The sequence below is a fragment of the Lepisma saccharinum genome, chromosome 23 (genome assembly GCF_977018435.1).
Source record: "Lepisma saccharinum chromosome 23, izLepSacc3.1, whole genome shotgun sequence".
Classification (NCBI taxonomy): Eukaryota; Metazoa; Arthropoda; class Insecta; order Zygentoma; family Lepismatidae; genus Lepisma; species Lepisma saccharinum.
In genome coordinates, this window is record NC_139251.1 from 40,162,366 (window position 1) to 40,179,583 (window position 17,218).

Consider the following 17,218-nt stretch of genomic DNA (forward strand, 5'->3'; position numbering starts at 1 on the left):
GGGGTCCCAGGTTCGAATCCTGGCCTGGGCATGGATGTTTGTGAGTCTCCATTCATCTGTTTCATCATATCATCATTCATCCCCATCTTCGCAAATTAGCCAAAAGTGGCACAAAGAGCAAAGTAAAGTAAAGCAAATCAAAATGAGAAAAAACAAAACAAATATATATATTTAAGGTTCATTATTGTTCATAATGCTGTACAGAAAAGACAATGTCAAAAATGTTCTCCTATTTTTAGCATTGAACCAATTAAGTTCCTATAAGTGCGGGGAAATATGTTCTCTTCTTTTAACATTCAGTATAAATCTTATGGAACTGTTTTGAAGGTTCCGTACATTGTAATTAAGGGTATTGTTGATGTTTATAAATACGGGGGAAGCATACTCAATTTCTGGCATTACAAATGTGTTGACCGTGTGAGTTTTAGTTTCTTTGCTTACATATGTTTGAATGGAAAAAAAGTTATTTTAGTTTGGCAACAGAGTTTTTATCTGTGTGTGTGATACGAGATCCCCAATGTAGATTCTTGTCCAAAATTATACCGAGGTTGCATTCTGTTTCTACTTTCTGTATTCTCGAATTATTCAGTGTAGGGAGGGGGAGTTTTCTTGAGGTTGAATTCAACTTGAGTGCATTACATTCAGACCATTTAGATATTGAATTGAGGTCCTGTTGCAATGCACTGTTTCTTAATGGTGTTTGCATATACATTGAAGTGTGACTCACATAGACATCTGAGATCGAGAGTCACCGGGATGTAGCAAATGATAAAGCGAGAGGTTTCAGGTTCATTATGACTGTAAGGTCAATGAAGAGAAAGATGAGACATAACTGAGTGAAATGCTCTCTCCACACTTATCATACCTGTCTGAAGTTCTCGATGAGTACTGTTCTAGATGTGTCTTACAGGCCGTGTCCATAGCCTTGTCAGAGTTCGTACTTCGACTCTCACTCACATTCCCTCCGTTATCCCGCACTAAGTGTATCGATGGAAATTTGTATTCAACTGAGAGCAATGTCCTTCCAGAATCCATCTTTTATACTGCTCCCGGACTAGAGGTTATTACTCCTCAAGTTCTCTACCAGTGAGCTGTGGACCTCCTGATGATGCAGTGGCAGCGTTGTCGTCTTGTAATCAAGGGGTCCCGGATTCGATACCCAGTGGAGGCACATAGTGTGCATAAAGTGGACTTAAAACACCAAATCAATCAATCAAAATAAACCGGTGAGGTGTACTTTCGTCACCTCCCGTATAACCTCAGTAAGGAGGCATTAGGAAATGCATCGCATTCCTGGGATAACTAGAGGCAGTCGACGGAAACGTCAGGTTAATGCACAGTGTAAAGAGATCATTAAACGAGCCTCTTCTCTATCTTCACTCATTATACCTCATCAATATATATATTTGTGTGTTATCCGCATATTAATGGTATTTGCAATATTTTAGTTCTGCATTAGAAATCTTTGACGTATAGGGAAAAGAGAATAGGTCCTAGAATACTTCCTTGTGGTACTCCTTGTTTGATACCAAGCCATTTAGAAATGCACAATTTATTCTCGTTTACTAATTTTACACATTGTTGCCTGTTTGTTAATCAAGACTGAAACCATAACAATTCTTTCAATTTCTCTGACAAGAGGTTATGGTTTACGGAGTCGAAGGCCTTGGTATAATCAAGGGTTACCAGGAACGTAACTTGATGCTAAGGAGCTTTAACCTCCATAATGTACATGAAATTAGCCTGAAATTGATGGTCGAATTTTAAGAGTGGCAGGCAGAAATAATGTGAAGATGTATTTCATGTTTAATTTACTTGGAAGGAATTCTGAGTGTCTCTTGTTGCAGCCACTTTTAGTCCCTAATTTTTACACTATTGAAGGGCGTTTATTCTGAGGGGTTGCAAGAACACTTACGTTATCAGAGACACAAAGAACATAAAATGCATGTACTCACCAACCCTTCATGGCTGTCCCTCTCCTGAAGCACAGCTGTCCCATTCTGTCCATGTGTCACTGTGTTGCCTCTGAAAAGTACAATGTAGGACACAAATAACCCATGCTGTCATGTTATTTATTAAGGACTTAAGTTAACCTGGAAGTTTCACAGCAGAGAAGGCTCCCTAGTTGCTATTCACACTGTTAAGAACAAAGGATTGACCACAAACAACAACAGAAAATCTACCCCACATCAACCAGGCCAAGAAGTATACTGAAGTTTCGGTGCGAAATCAGTCACTTCAAAATGCCTCCAATCCATTTCGCTCAAATGCAAGTCTGGATTGGTACTCTGTACCAATTCAGCTAAATACCTCTCAATGTACAGAATTTGGAAGCATATCATTGGCCTAGCTTTCATTCCAAGCTGTAGGTCCAGTCCAGATTGCTTCTCTGTGCGTGATTTTCATGTAACAGCACACGACTAGACTTTCTGTATATACCTGGTCTGGCAGAAGACGAGACGAGGCTTGGCACAGTCTCTTCTCGTCTCGTCTCATTTCATTCTCGAGTCTCGAAATAATACAAGTAAAAATGTTTAAGATGCTTATTGAAACGAAAAATATTTGATTAAACATTACAGAACATGTGAACATTTTCATGAATCTAAAAGTCTAGTTTACTGAGGTGTCGAGTAGGAGAGGAATCGTGCAGCCAGTCTCTAGTCTCATTCCTATATTTAAAAACTCGTTCTGGTCTCGGTAATGTCCTTGGATTCATCTTATCTGAAGTTGATGCTTTTATCTGGTTAAGGGCATGTGAGACAGTCTTCGCCCGGCTTTTCTCTCCAAGTCAGTGTTGCTAACTTAGCTCTCTTGGAGCCAGATCTGGCTCTTTCGTGCACTTGTTTGCCTGTTAATTGGGGCACCCACCCCCGTGCCTCACTATGATACCATCACTGGTTCTGGCCCACATAGACCAACTTTTTGCCATGATTATACATCTTGCACGTGATGTGATATTGTTATATTGGCTGCGTCGCCCCATCCTTTCTTATATCCCCAGCTACCTTTTTTTATAGTGCCGTGTTGACGTGAAATTGGCATAATATTGTTATCAGGGAATCCTTTATTTTCGATTTCGTTCGACCATGAGATGGGTGATGCCGCCAGATCTAGATGGTGAAAACTAAGAATAAATTGTCATCAATTTAGAGTTAACAGTAAAAGCAGTGCCCCACCCCTTTGACAACTAACATTACTCTAGGAAGCACTTCGTAAATCTAGCTCCTTGAAAGTTACTTTTAATTCCATTTAAGGTGAAATTTAGCTCTTTTATGCGCACCAGTTTTGGCAACACTGCCAAGAGGCAAAGAGAAATGCATTGGTCATATGGGAGTATTTTTTGATTTGTTATCTTGGAAATATCAAACTTCCGATGGAATAGAAAATGATATCAACAGGAAGAGGGCAGTGTGAAGAAGTGATTGCAGAAAAATCGAAACTCCCATTTGATTAACCGTAACTTGATGTTGAAGTTGATTCCCCATAAGGAATACATGGGATTCCGAAAATTCTTATTCGCCATATTTTTTACAGGTCGTACTTAGCTTAATAATCAACTTTGAAAAATGCTTCGACCTGCCACATGTGAAGAAATTCATACTCTCTTTTACCCCCAAGTTTTTCTTCAGTAGCGTTGCCCATTCTGACGATATTTAAATAAATGCAAACATGGTGTGTAACTATCTAATCGCCTTAACTGGTGCTGATGCCATCATGGTTTAACATGGTAACAGGGAGATAGGTGGAGGATACTTTACATAAATTTCTGTCTCCCCCCTCACTGTATATAAGTAGAAAAGAAAGGATTCTCACCTACTGCTAGTACAGTACTCCTCTTGCCAGGTGCCGTTCACTGGATTGGGATTCTCTTCAACCAGTCAATTGGCTTCTAAGGAGACGTCCTGGAGTCGCTGTTCCCTCAGGCTGTCTTCAAGTCTTGAAGCGTACAGAGAATACTTCTGAAAAGAAAGAAAAATATTATTTTGGACTGCTCATGTCGTACCACATCTTTTCATTAAGAAAATTAGCAAAATGTGTGATCGTACTGTTTAGCTCCATCTACAGGATATATCTAATAAATCCATTTTCAAACATTACAGAATATAAATAATACTAATGTGAACTCCCTTCTACATTTTTCACTATTCAAGGCAAGCTTGAACTTTAAAACAACAAAATGACAGATAAGCTACAATTTATTTTATCCAATTTGTGTATGAACGATTGTGTTACCATTTGAATCTTGACTTACACAACAAACCTATGTTTTGGAAATGGAGCAACACAGAATATCAATGCATAATTTGATATACAGTTCTGATAAGGTATATTATGCACATTTTTAAAGAGCTAAGTTTTGTCACTTCATATTTTCGTGTACTAACTTATGGATCATTTTTAATAAAGATGATTTTTCACTGATCACTAATTCTGATGTCAATACAGCTGAGAATTGTTTAATTTATATATTTACATTTATTTATATTGTTATATAAATATTACGTACCTCTCTTTTTTCTCTTGTTGATTTCATATTGGCTTTATGTTGTTTAAATTGCAAGAGTTACAAAGGCCAATATGTTATTTATTAACGACAACTTGAATTTATTCTGTACAGTTCTTTAGTACCTTGAGTTCTATGGAAACCGTTTAACTGGCAAGCATTATTACAGGTCAACAATACAGTATTCTAAATTGTTTAAATTCGATGTCAAACATTCATGCTAGAATATTCTCTAGTCTGCATGGATTGGATTCGTTCCTACCTAGACAGAGGCGTGACGTAAGGGGCCCGCGGACCTCAACCCCACTCAATAATTTGTCTTATTATTTTATTTTATTTATTTATTTCAAACAGTATTTATGTGGTAAACAGAAGGTTCCAAACTACAGCACTTTTACACATACATTCATATGCAAATATCACAAAGTAAAGGATAAAAATAAAATACAAAATGTTTGACAAGGAGAAGAAAGATATAAAGATATAAACAGTAATGTAAAAATAATCCAATCCCGAAGACAAATGTCAAACTACAGAAAACCGAAACAAAACATGTATACAATGAGCCATTCTTGGTAACATTACATCATCATCATCAACATTGTTCAAGTGGTAGACTGCATATTGAAATCCAAAAACCGCGTGCTTCCTATTCAATGCCTGCCATATTACAGAGACCTAATTGATTAGTCATCTTTCCCGTTATGTAGGCTAAAGGCTAAAGATATTTTGATCTTCAAGTTTTGTCAAATAACTAGCCAGGAAAGATTTAATCACATTACTCTTTTAAATATACATAAGAATGGTATGTAGAGCACAACACATAAACTAGTAAATTTTCCATCACAAAATTTGTTCTCTTCGTTCAAGCCAATAAGAGCTTCAAAATTAAACAGATTTGATGCTTTTAATTTTCTCTGTGGGTTTGCTGACGATAGGTCTTCTAGCTTTCATTTTTGATTAGGTCATAAGCATTTGGGGTGTTAATATCTGGTTTTGGAGGCTTAGGCCCCCTTGCCCCTAGATAACTAAGCAAGCAACAAGTAATGGAAGCTTGTTGATTACATATTAAAGCTCTGCCATATAATGTTAACCAGTATATGTTATAAACAACGACAATGGGCCTTCCCGATGGCACACTAGTTGTGTCGTCGCCTTGTAATCAAGGAGTCCCAGGTTCTATACTTAGTGGAGGCACATAGTGGTTTGGATGCCACTTTAAACTGTAGGTCCAATCCCGATTAGCCTTACTGTGCACAAAGTGGACTTAAAACACCAACTCAAGCAAGTAATAAACTATGACAATGATAAGCATTTTGAAAAAGCAGCCGAATTTTCTCATTTAGCACCCAACATACTCCTCAAACTTCCAGAGTGAAGACTCAGACTCTCTCTCAAAGTCAGTGCCCTCTATTTACATCCGATACCGGCCGAAACCTCTTCCTCCAGATTCCGCAAGTGGTCTCACATAGTATCGCAACGGTTCGGCGACCATTGCCATTTATTTCAACAGAATATGCACGAAACAGGATCCTCTAGATTAACAGTGTTACTGATCTCTTAGGGAAATGAGCCTTGACTCATTATCTACAGTTTTCCACACTGCTCGCAAGACAAGGATCCGGATCTGTAGTGCTAAGAGCAAATGCGGAATGTACAATGGGATGCACAAGTATTGAGAAATATGGGAACAAAGGAAAAAAGAGGGAAGCAACTGTAGAAAGAAATAGAAAAACAGGGAATGGAGGAAAAAGTTTAAAGCATTAGAAAATGGAAAATGTCAAATTAACATTGTATGCTAAGTAGGCATTTTGCACAATTTCCAGGATACTTAGATTTCGCAAAAGTGTCATGTGAATTTTTTTTAAGAGTTCTTGAGATGCCTGAACTCTGGAAAATATTGACTCGTACCAGTGATTAAATAGATACATAGCAAGACCAGTATTACAGCTTAGTCCAAAATGTTACCTTTTGACTGTTCACTGCAAAGGTGAAAGTAACTACATGTAATTTCAATTTCTGTGAAATTTGAATTTTTTTCATTTTCCCTCATAATGCACTTAGCATTTCTGGTGCCAGTGAAACAACTTTTAATACTCCTCACTTTATTATTATTTAAGTTGTAGAACATAAAATGAAGGTTCCACACAGTACAAGTTAAAGTAATTTTAAATATCCGCCAACCTCAGTTGTGGAGTGGTAAGAACACCACACTACAATGCCAGGGGTCTGGGGTTCGAATCCCAGCCTTGCCATGGGTGTTCTAAGTGTTCTTTCATCAATGTCATCATATCATCACTCAATCTCATCTTCGCAATTAGCAGTGGCAGTAATGCAAAGTAAAATGACCCAAATCAATCATTTTTAAACCCAAATTTTTTTAATAATAATTGCTCAACTGTAATTATATATTTTTAAAGATTTTTAGTGTGTATCTACAATAACAAAGTTGTACTTCTTCCATGAATAACTTATTAGTGTGCATCAGTATTTTAAAACAGAAGTACGCCTGGATTTATAGTGGTGATTTTTCTCTTTGCAGGCACAGTTTGGAACACCCACTAGGAAGTATTACGGTATATTCTTAACAATGCTACCACCTGAGCATCGAAATTATCCCATGTATGTTGAGATCGTAACGACTGCCAAAGTACAAGATCTGATTGGACTTGTTTGTTGGAAGGTATCGGAAAAATTCAAATCTTATAAGTTAAAGTAAGTTATGTTTATATCTAGGAAATAGTTACTCTCTTTTCCAGTGGCGTACTGTGATACTGTTGTGATATGAATTTTATATGAAGGACTCTGGTGTAATACATGGTGACATTTTGGTCACTTTTGAGTTACAAAGTAAAATGTGCCAACCTTCAATTTTCAAGTGAAATTGAGATGTCATACATGCATTGGACTCAGTGAAGCCTTCTGAAATTGGTAAACACAACATGAAAACAATTTATCTGCAGTATAGCTTGTAATAAGCTTTTTTTCTTAATCACTCAGAAATAACCAAAATGTCGCTTACCAAATTTTACACCTGAGCCATTCCTATCTTTTGGTTGAATTACAGTTGAAAAAGGTAAAAGGTAAAGTGTTCCCCTGTGCTTAGCACCACGCCATTAAGGCGTATAGGGGGTGTGGGGGTAACGCCCCACACTTTCTTGGGTCGTGAGTGGGGGTGATGTGATCAGCATCACGCCCGTGACCGCCTTTACCCCCCAGGGTTTCCCCCAGGTACCCATGTTATTCGATGCTGGGTGGGCGCCGGGGCCGCTTCCATCGTTAGAAAAGTTCCCGGATTTGAACCGGCCGGGGATCGAACCTGGGACCTTTAGCATGGTAGTCAGACGCGTTACCGACTGAGCCACCATGGCCACAGTTGAAACTTAGGGCGTTTATAATAATAGTAATTCTTTACATTTGTTCTTAATACTTCTTTTACCATGGACCCCCCTGAGGTATCCAGGGCTGAACTAATTTTGATATCCTAAAACAAATATTTATTGAAAGTCACTTGTCAAGTGTATTTTATTACAAATGCACATTATATTTTGTGCAATAATCATTAATTATTTTTTTTGTAATAGTAATAATGACACTGGTCGACATGGGTTTCGATGTCTCACATGACTGTTGTCTGAATAATTTCAGCATGCTGAATCCAAATACGAAATCCATTTTTACCCATCACGTTCAGTTTTTTTTCGGAAAGCAGCAATATATTACGGGGAAACTAAAGGCAATTTTGCAGTAAATTTTCGATAACAGATGGCAGCACAGTTTGTCATGGCAACCGAGTGCCATGTTGCCAAATCTACTCATGAATCAAGGATAGGTACTATTTGTCCAGAAAGTTTATGCTTGGTTGTTGGTGGTGTTGCAAGCAAAACTTCAAATATTAAACATTTTAGCATCAAATGTGTGACCGAACACACCAGTACCACCTCAAGTTTTTTTTTTTAAACTAAGATATTCTTTTATCGGAGTTGCGCCCCAATAATGTATTGCAGAAAGATTTACATGGATGTCAGAAACTTAAAAATTATAGCAGTCTGAAAAAAAAACACTACATCTGAAAGAAAATGAGTGAGAAGAGATACACGTTGCCCGTGATGATACAATCGAAACAACTTACATTCTAATTAAATACTTACACAGCTACCAAAGGAGCTGTAGGTGAGTGGTCAGTGTTACTGCTTCGCGTTCTGAAGGATGTGTGTTCGAGCTGGGTCAAATAATTTTTTTTTACTTTGTAGTTACCAATGAAACTCCAAAATGTGTGTGTTCGAATCTGCATTGTAGTGTATTTTTTTGTAATATTATGCAACTATACAGATTCTCGAATACATGGAATGTGGGAAGTGCATACGACATTCATTTTGAATCCATGATTTGACCTGCTAACTTCCAAAAACGTTTTACATTTTTCCTTCTTCACAAGATCATTTTACACTTGGGAACCAAACATGGAGCTGTTAGACCACACCTACTTTAATCTAAAGAGAATTTCAAGTGTGTTTACACAAGTTGGCATGGTCATGTTTAATTTAATCTGCATCTAAACAAATATTGTTCAGGAATAATAGAATAAGAATGAAACAGACGTTTATACTTTTACACAACGTATGCATACTACAAATGTAAATCTGGACAATACTGATTGGCCGAAATACGATGTGCTAAAGGTGGTCGTAAGAACATTAGTTTCACTATTCTTATACATAGTTACACATTTTAAAACAAAATTATAATGAAGTGGTTGTTAAGGATTTTCAGATTTAGGTTTCCACACAAAGCAAGAACTGTAATCGAATCAATTCCATACACAACAATATGCTCGTATTGACTCTCTATGTCTTTTTTCCATTTATGGCTCGTCCACATGCCTTTCCACATTTTGTAAGAGATTTAATATCAAGTAGTTACTCTCAAAACCATGACATTTTTATTAGAAATAGTAGTCGTTTCGAAATGTGTAAGTAATTCCATTCTAGGCATACACAAGTTGGCACTGCACTGTAAAAAATATACCTTTGACGAGAAGTGAACCCGGGACTCTTTAGTATTGTAGATGGCTGGGGATGCAGGTGTAGAACGTTTGCTTCCTACTGTACTTCTCGTCCGGTTTCCTCCGTCTCCTGGAATGCTCCGACTTGCAGAGGAGTATTCCACAGGAAACGGAGGTTGCAAAGTACAGCGGAACTGGCTACTATTTAAGCGAAGGGTGCCTTGTCACCAGGCCCTTATTTGAGTTGTAATCAGTTGGTGGATCATTGATAGCAGCAGCCAGTGACGCCACCAGGAAGCAGAGGTAAGTGCTGGCGCATCCCTCAACCACCTACCCTTCTCCTCCTAGTCTTATTTTGTTAGCTCAGTAAACGGTAAAACATCATCTGACCTCATCTCATTTCTTCCAAAATAAGTGCTCTATCAATATGGTAAAGTAGACGATTTAAGTGGTGGAGGCTTGGCTTCCCGGTTTTTAAACCTTTATTTTTCTCTCTTTTGGCATCAAACCCCCCCAATTGGCATGTCTATTTCCATTTGCCAAGCAATGAGTGTTCAATGGATAGGCTCAATGAACTCGAAGATGAACTTGATCGCACCCTCGATGAACTTCATTCATTAGCTGTTTCGTCTACCCCAATTCCCCACACCAATCGGCGAGTCATTACCAGATCTTTAAGTAGGCAAATACAGGCCACTCGAATCGATGCATTAGCTGATCCGCACTGTCCAAACAACCCCGAAGAGTCCTTAGGGCATCAAGTAAACTCGTGCGACCTTGAGGTAAACATGTCTAATACCGCATCCTTTAAAATGTCCGCATTTTCAGGAGGAAAACGAGACAGTGTCCATCAGTTCTTGTTGAAGTACGACAACCTGGCGGAATTTCACGGGTGGAACAAAGAGCGAAAGAAATCGGCTCTGGCGTTAGCGTTGAAGGGAATCGCCCTGAAATGGTTTTCTGGCATAAAGCTTTCCCCGAACTTTGCTACGTTGTCCTACAACGATCTCAAGGACAAATTAAAAGACACGTTCCCGGAGAAAGGTGACCTCAGGTTAGCCGAGGACAGGATCCGTGCTAGGATCCAAAGGAAGGATGAAACGGTGATGAATTACGTAACGAGCAAATCCGCTCTGGTCAGGAAACTTGTTCCTGGCATTCGAGAGGATAAGCTCATGTATTCCATCATAAGTGGCCTGCAGGATAAATACCTGGAAGCCGCCGAAAAGGAATTCGCAAATTTGGAAGAACTTATTAGCTGGCTCAGATGCGTGGAGAAGCGTCGAGTCATCGCTAAAGAACGCAATTGGCAAGAAAAATTTAATACAATCTTTGGTTCTGATTCCGATTCCTTCTCGTCTGACGAGGAGAAAATCCTTGCGAAACCGACACGAAGGAAACACGTTCACAAGCACGAACATGCGAGGGCAGCAGCTCCCACAGTGGAAACAGCTGCCCATCCAGTCGAGTCAGCCAGAGCAACAACCGTTCAGGGCGCCTCCTTTCCACGCACGGCCGTTCCAAATAGCACTCCTCAGGATAATCACGACGTTGGCCTTCTTGCAAACAAACTTCATGATATGCAAATTTCACACCAAGAATTGATCAATTCTGTGACAAATAGCAACAAGCTCATAAAACAAATGCAAAATCAACCCCCCAGAAACAACTATTGGCCATCTAGAGGTGGCAAGAATAGAACGTACGTCTCTAGTAATAATGGTAACTTCTCTAACCAAGTTCCACGCCAGAACTTTTACAGGCAAAATCAATATTTCACTATAGATTTAAGGTATGTTGGCAACTTATCATACCGACTTGACTATAAAGTCATATTTCCACAGCATTTTATTGTCCACTTTGATATCTGTAAAAAAAATATATATATATATATTATTAAAGAAGGGGGGGGGGGGTGATGATGTTCTTTCAATTTTTATGCAATGTTTGTGTGTAGTTGCGGACTGATAAATGTAGTAATGCAAGGTAGATATCTTCTTCTCTCACTAGGCATTACACAACTCCTAAAATTACACAATTTTTGAATGTTTAAAACAACATAAATTATATATCATTTTAATAGAAAGAATTTAAATGGCAAAATTTATGAAATGAGAGCTTGCCACGAGATTGCTAATAATTCCAACATTAACGTTTGCATCTGTGTATAGATTTAGAGGCAAGATTTAATAGCATAACTATAGCCTAATATAAGCAAATAATCTAGTGATACCAATCCCATGCAAAGCACTAGATTCAAATAATAGACTACACTTATAATTTATTTTATTTATGTCTCATTTCATGGCTTCAGCTTTATTGAAGTAATTTGATATTCAGCAATTTGAATAAAAAATAAAATCATTTGTCATCAAATTTGCAATTACTACATCACAGACTTACATTAGTTTGCATTTTATCATTTAAAAAAAAAAGGATTGTGGTGGAGATTCGAACCGGGGACCCTTTGTGTGGTAGGCAAGTATCATAGCCACTTGACCACACCATCTTTCTTGCTCAAGTGCTTACATGTCCCTATCCAATCAAGCACTCACACTGATCGAGGAAAAATGGAGCAAAATTACGGCAACAGTGTTTGCTAAAATCTACACCACAGAGTACATTGCAATGATGCACCACTTCAAAAACCATAAACATAACCACTACATTCTGAAGGTACACATTTTCACATAGTATTTCAGATATTTGCGGTTACATCCTGAAGTCGTCGTTTCACCACGAAATATTGCTTACTAGTCACAAAAGGAAAACAAATGCACCGGTATTGACAAAACTACAACTTCAGCGCCATCTGCATGCAGGAGTTTGAACATGACGGAGACTTTATATTTTCTGTTACTTACTTAAATTCCTTTAATCGTAACAAAATTATAGGTATTCCAGGTTCCAGTGAATAAAACAATCTTTCATATCAGCAAATTCTTCCTTACCGAATCTATATTAGTGTTACGGTTGTGTTTGGGAATTTGGGCCTATTCTTTAACTTAACATGGCTTTAGAACCCCCTTAACTGCTTTCATTTCAGAATAAAATGTGTAGTTCTACTATTTCCCCAATAGATGGCTCTGTTTAGATGGTGATAAAATATTGATTTTCTACAATACAAATCCTTCAATTTTTGAACCCTAAAAGGATGTAGAATTGTATTCTTTTAATCTACATTACACCTTCACATGACTGTTTGGATTTTGATTACGTAGTTTTATTTTCAAAATCCCTCATGAAAATTTCCTTCACAAAATGTTGATGTGGAAAAAAATCCTGACCTAGGGGAAAAATCTGTCATTTCCAAAAAACCTATTGATTTGAAACCATCTGAATTTTTTCCTCAAAATATCGACCAGTGTGATCAACAATAAATGATGACCTATTACTTTAATGGAAAGGCCAATGCTGTATTTCACTCACAAGTTTTGTTATATCATGAGTAGGGCTAGGATTTTCATGGTAAGGGTGTATTCCCAAAATATATAGAAATTCATATCATGAAGAAACTAATTAAGCTGCTTTGTATGGGCACGTTTGATCATTTGTGTGATATATTTTCGGTTAGTCTCCTTATCTAATGGAATGAGATCAGAATATGGATTTTGGCCTCATAAAGTGAACTAAGAGTAGTATGTGAAAATATCTAAGCATGTGTTAAATATTGATGTTTGAAACAGTTCAGTTGTAAGGGCATATTTTTAAATTATAGTGCATATTTTTTAGGTCATGAAAATTCTAGCCCTTATCATGAGTAATACAGATAGGCTGTAGCATATGGACAATCTTGAAATGTGGATTTTATAAATAAATTTATAAATAAATTATGTATTATATACAACCTCAAATGTTGATAAAGATATTGTCACGTTTCTATCTCTAGGTATGCCGTGGAACATATTTGGTCTAGGAATTAATTCGTGTGCCTGGACAAGAGATGGCATATCGTGTATCCACACATGCGTTGAAAACTCCTGTCAGCGCGCATCGTTCGTAGTATAGGGCAGTTGATTGACGCGTCAACAACAGCATTTTGTAGTCAACTGAACATGGCGCAGTTCGTGCCAGATAAAGTGTTTTTGCGGGGTGTTCTGCTTCATTACTTTAACATGCAGAAAAGTGCTACCGAAAGTCAACGTATTTTGGTGGGAGTGTATGGTGACCATGCGCTAGCTGAGCGAACGTGTCAGAAGTGGTTTGCACGGTTTAGAAGTGGTGATTTCGGCCTGGAAGACCAAGAGCGACCTGGACAGCCAAAAAAATTTGAAGATGAAGAATTGAGAGCATTGCTCAATCAGGATTCGTGTCAAACGCAGGAAGAACTTGCAGAAGCATTAGGCGTTGATCAAACAACAGTTTCCAAACGCCTCAAAGCCATGGAAATGATTCAAAAGATGTCACATTGGGTTCCACATGAATTGAAAGACAGAGATGTTGAAAGACGAAAAACCGTTTGCGAATTGCTGCTTCAAAGACAGAAAAGAAAGGGGTTTTTGCATCGCATTGTTACTGGCGATGAGAAGTGGATCCATTACGAGAACCCGAAATGAAAAAAGGCCTGGGTGAAGCCAGGTGAACCAGGTCCATCACAACCGAAACGAGATATTCACTGTGCAAAGGTTATGCTGTGCATATGGTGGGATATGAAAGGTGTGGTGTACAATGAGCTGCTGCAACCGGGTGAAACTATTAATGGAGAACGTTATCGACGACAATTAATGTGTTTGAAGCAAGCTCTGGCCAGGAAACGACCAGAATGGGAGAACAGACATGATAAACTTATTTTTCAACATGATAACGCTCGCCCACATGTTGCAAAACCGGTCAAAACCTATTTAGAAAATGTCGGATGGGAAGTTTTACCCCACCCTCCGTATTCACCAGACGTTGCTCCTTCGGACTACTATTTGTTCGATTGCATTAATAACGATTTGATTGGACAGCGGTTCACTTCTTCAGAAGATATCGATAAATGGGTCTCTGACTGGATCGCTTCAAAGGATGAGGACTTCTTTCGCCACGGAATCCGTAACTTGCCTGACAGATGGGCGAAAGTGGTGGCTCGCGATGGACAATATTTTTCTTAAGGTATTTATATATTTTGTGTTTGAACTACAGCTTCAATGTGTGCGTAACAACTGCACGAATTAATTCCTAGACCAAATATTTAACCACCGAATTGGTTTATTCATATTGACAGTCCTCAAACATTTGCATCAAATATAAAAGTTTGTTGTATTTCTTCAAGCCTTCGTGTACCTTTTGGGAAGGCATGTCCCCCACCTGGGAGGTCCACAGACTACAAGCCGAGATGCATTGCTAAGAAAATTTGAAATCAACATGGGATGATACTCTTTCTTTTTTCTTTTGTTTATTATTTTATGTGTAGACCTACGGAGAACGAAAACCTATGGCATCAAGAATAAATAATGTTTATTTTCAGATGTTCTTATACTTTAGTATTTAATTCCTTGTGTATATCTGGAAGCAGACATTCATTTAAGTTATATTTGTGACTATCTGCTTGTTTTGTGCATGTTGTTTGTCTGTGCTTCTCGTTATTGTTTTTATTTTATTACTTTTATAGGGAGAGTGCAAATCATTACAACTTGTGCATAGCTGAAGATGATGGTGAAGTTGATTGAGACTTTACAAGCCTAGATCCTCGAGAAATTGTGGGAAAATTTGACTTTACGTTCTTGGCTCTAGTTGAAGAAAGGGAGGTTGAAGTGGCAAAGAAATTTATGCCTATAACAGTTACTGTGTAAGTATATATTTCAACATATTATACAGGGTTAGCCTAAAAGAAATAGACACTTTCAAAGTTTTACAGAAAGAAGAGTTTTAATAATATGGCTGAAATATTTACATGGTTTGAAGAGTACATCCTGAAGTTTACATTCGTAAGTTACAAGTGTTCTATGTGTGACCCTTTTGTAACATGACAGATATCAATGCGATAGTCCGGTTCTCCTCTCCCAGGACTTTTCCCCTTGCACAGACAACCAGTGTCCTCAAATGTCTTGCTCCAATCGTAGATGAACTGCCTTGTGGGTGGTTGTTTGCCATACCGTGTTCTAAAAGGACACTGCACGATAGCAACAGAATTTGCAAATTCAATCACGCAGAAAGCTTTCTCCACCTGGCTAGTGGCCATACTGCTCGGGTTACGTCAAGGGTGCTCACGTAAATGCTGACGTCACAAAGACAAACTAAAAGCGGAGGTCGTAAACTTGAAGACTTTCTCTATACAACAGTACTAAATGCTTTCTGATGTAACAAACAAATTTCAATTTATAAAGCCTTTAAACTGTCTATTTCTTTTAGGCTAACCCTGTATTTGATCATAGTTAAAGTACTTTAATGTAAAAAAGTGAATTTCTTTAACACACGCATTTTTTCCCCTTGTAATTCTGGCCATCTTCCATGACTAAAAGCCACTGGGCAATATGTTTGAATTCAGCATAATGCATTGGGTTTGTTTTAGGGCTGAGCCGATACCACTTTGAACCGACACCAATACTGTTAATGATACTTGAAAATTGCAAAAATTAAAATTTTATTCAAAATATTGATCAGCATTGGTGTGTAAATTTTCTTCTTCAATTATATGCATCAATTTACCATGAAATTTGCTTTAGATTATTCATGAATTACATGAGAATATTAAAATATATATTATGTATTCACAAAATTATTTTTTCGCGCAAAATAAAAAAATGGTTTGATTTTGCATAATTTTCAGGATAATTAGACTCCTCGAAAGTGTCGAGAAGCATTTTTGCGGACACCATAAGACTAAAACACTGGAAAAGGAAGATAAATTCAACCGAACTTTCTGATACTGATACATCGGCTTCAGCTCAGCCCTAGTTTGTTTATTTCATCATTCTTACTTACCATTGCATCATTGAGTTTTAATAGAAAGTCTCAAAACAAGTTCCTCACTGACGTGAAAAAATCGGAGACCTTCGTTACAGTTTTCAGAATCCTGAAAAAGAAAAACACTATGGATTTTTCACATATTTGTAACCTGTAATTTGATACAAGTGTTTGTAAGTTAAAAAAAATACTTCAAATGCTTTTGTGGAAACTTGAGCATTTGTTTCCTATTTCCACACTAAAAATATACTGTATCCCCATTTGATGTTATTTTTTATGGTTCCCCACACAGTTGAAACATCTGGAAATCTCAGGGAATTTGAAAATATTATAACGGAAAAATCCTGTAATTGATCAACAAATTGCAATGAAGTGGATCTGAGGGACTAGAATATGCTGTTGAATGCTTAAAAGGCAGTTTGTTGTATTATTTCTCTTAAAGCAGTTGTCAGGTTTTTTTATTTGGATATGCAAAATGTAAATTGAACCTGCACTTGAATTTGATTGGAAGATTTGCTTTTCAACACTGTCTCAAAAAATCATGAGTGAAAAATACAAAAGTTTCTTTAAGCCTCTATTATTTTAAATATTGGTTGATTGATTTGGCGTTTTAAGTCCACTTTATTCACAGTAAAGCTAATCTGGAGTGGACCTACAGTTTAAAGTGGGATCCGAACCACTATGTGCCTGCACCAAATTTTAAAGATTGTTCTGATTCACATGCATATTACATAAGAACTACTGTTGTCATTGATTTCTATCATAACTTTTGTGCTTGTTGTCTTGATTCTTGAAAATGCATTGAAAGCTGAAATGTCTAT

At 37.5% G+C, this 17,218-nt stretch overlaps 2 long non-coding RNA genes across 2 annotated transcripts in view; one reads left to right on the top strand and one right to left on the bottom strand.

Annotated features, from left to right (window-relative positions):
- LOC146005184 (uncharacterized) overlaps nt 1-7,139 on the top strand; it is a 34,014-nt gene extending 26,875 nt beyond the window's left edge. Inside the window, exon 5 of the long non-coding RNA XR_014443989.1 lies at nt 7,047-7,139. This is a non-coding gene — a long non-coding RNA (uncharacterized LOC146005184). The remainder of the gene's footprint in view (nt 1-7,046) is intronic.
- Nucleotides 1,956-16,509, bottom strand: LOC146005185 (uncharacterized). Its single transcript, XR_014443990.1, has 3 exons — nt 16,416-16,509; nt 3,814-3,959; nt 1,956-2,025 (listed from the first exon to the last, which is right to left on the bottom strand). It is a non-coding gene; the product is annotated as an uncharacterized LOC146005185 (long non-coding RNA).
- Nucleotides 16,510-17,218: the final 709 nt, after the last annotated feature.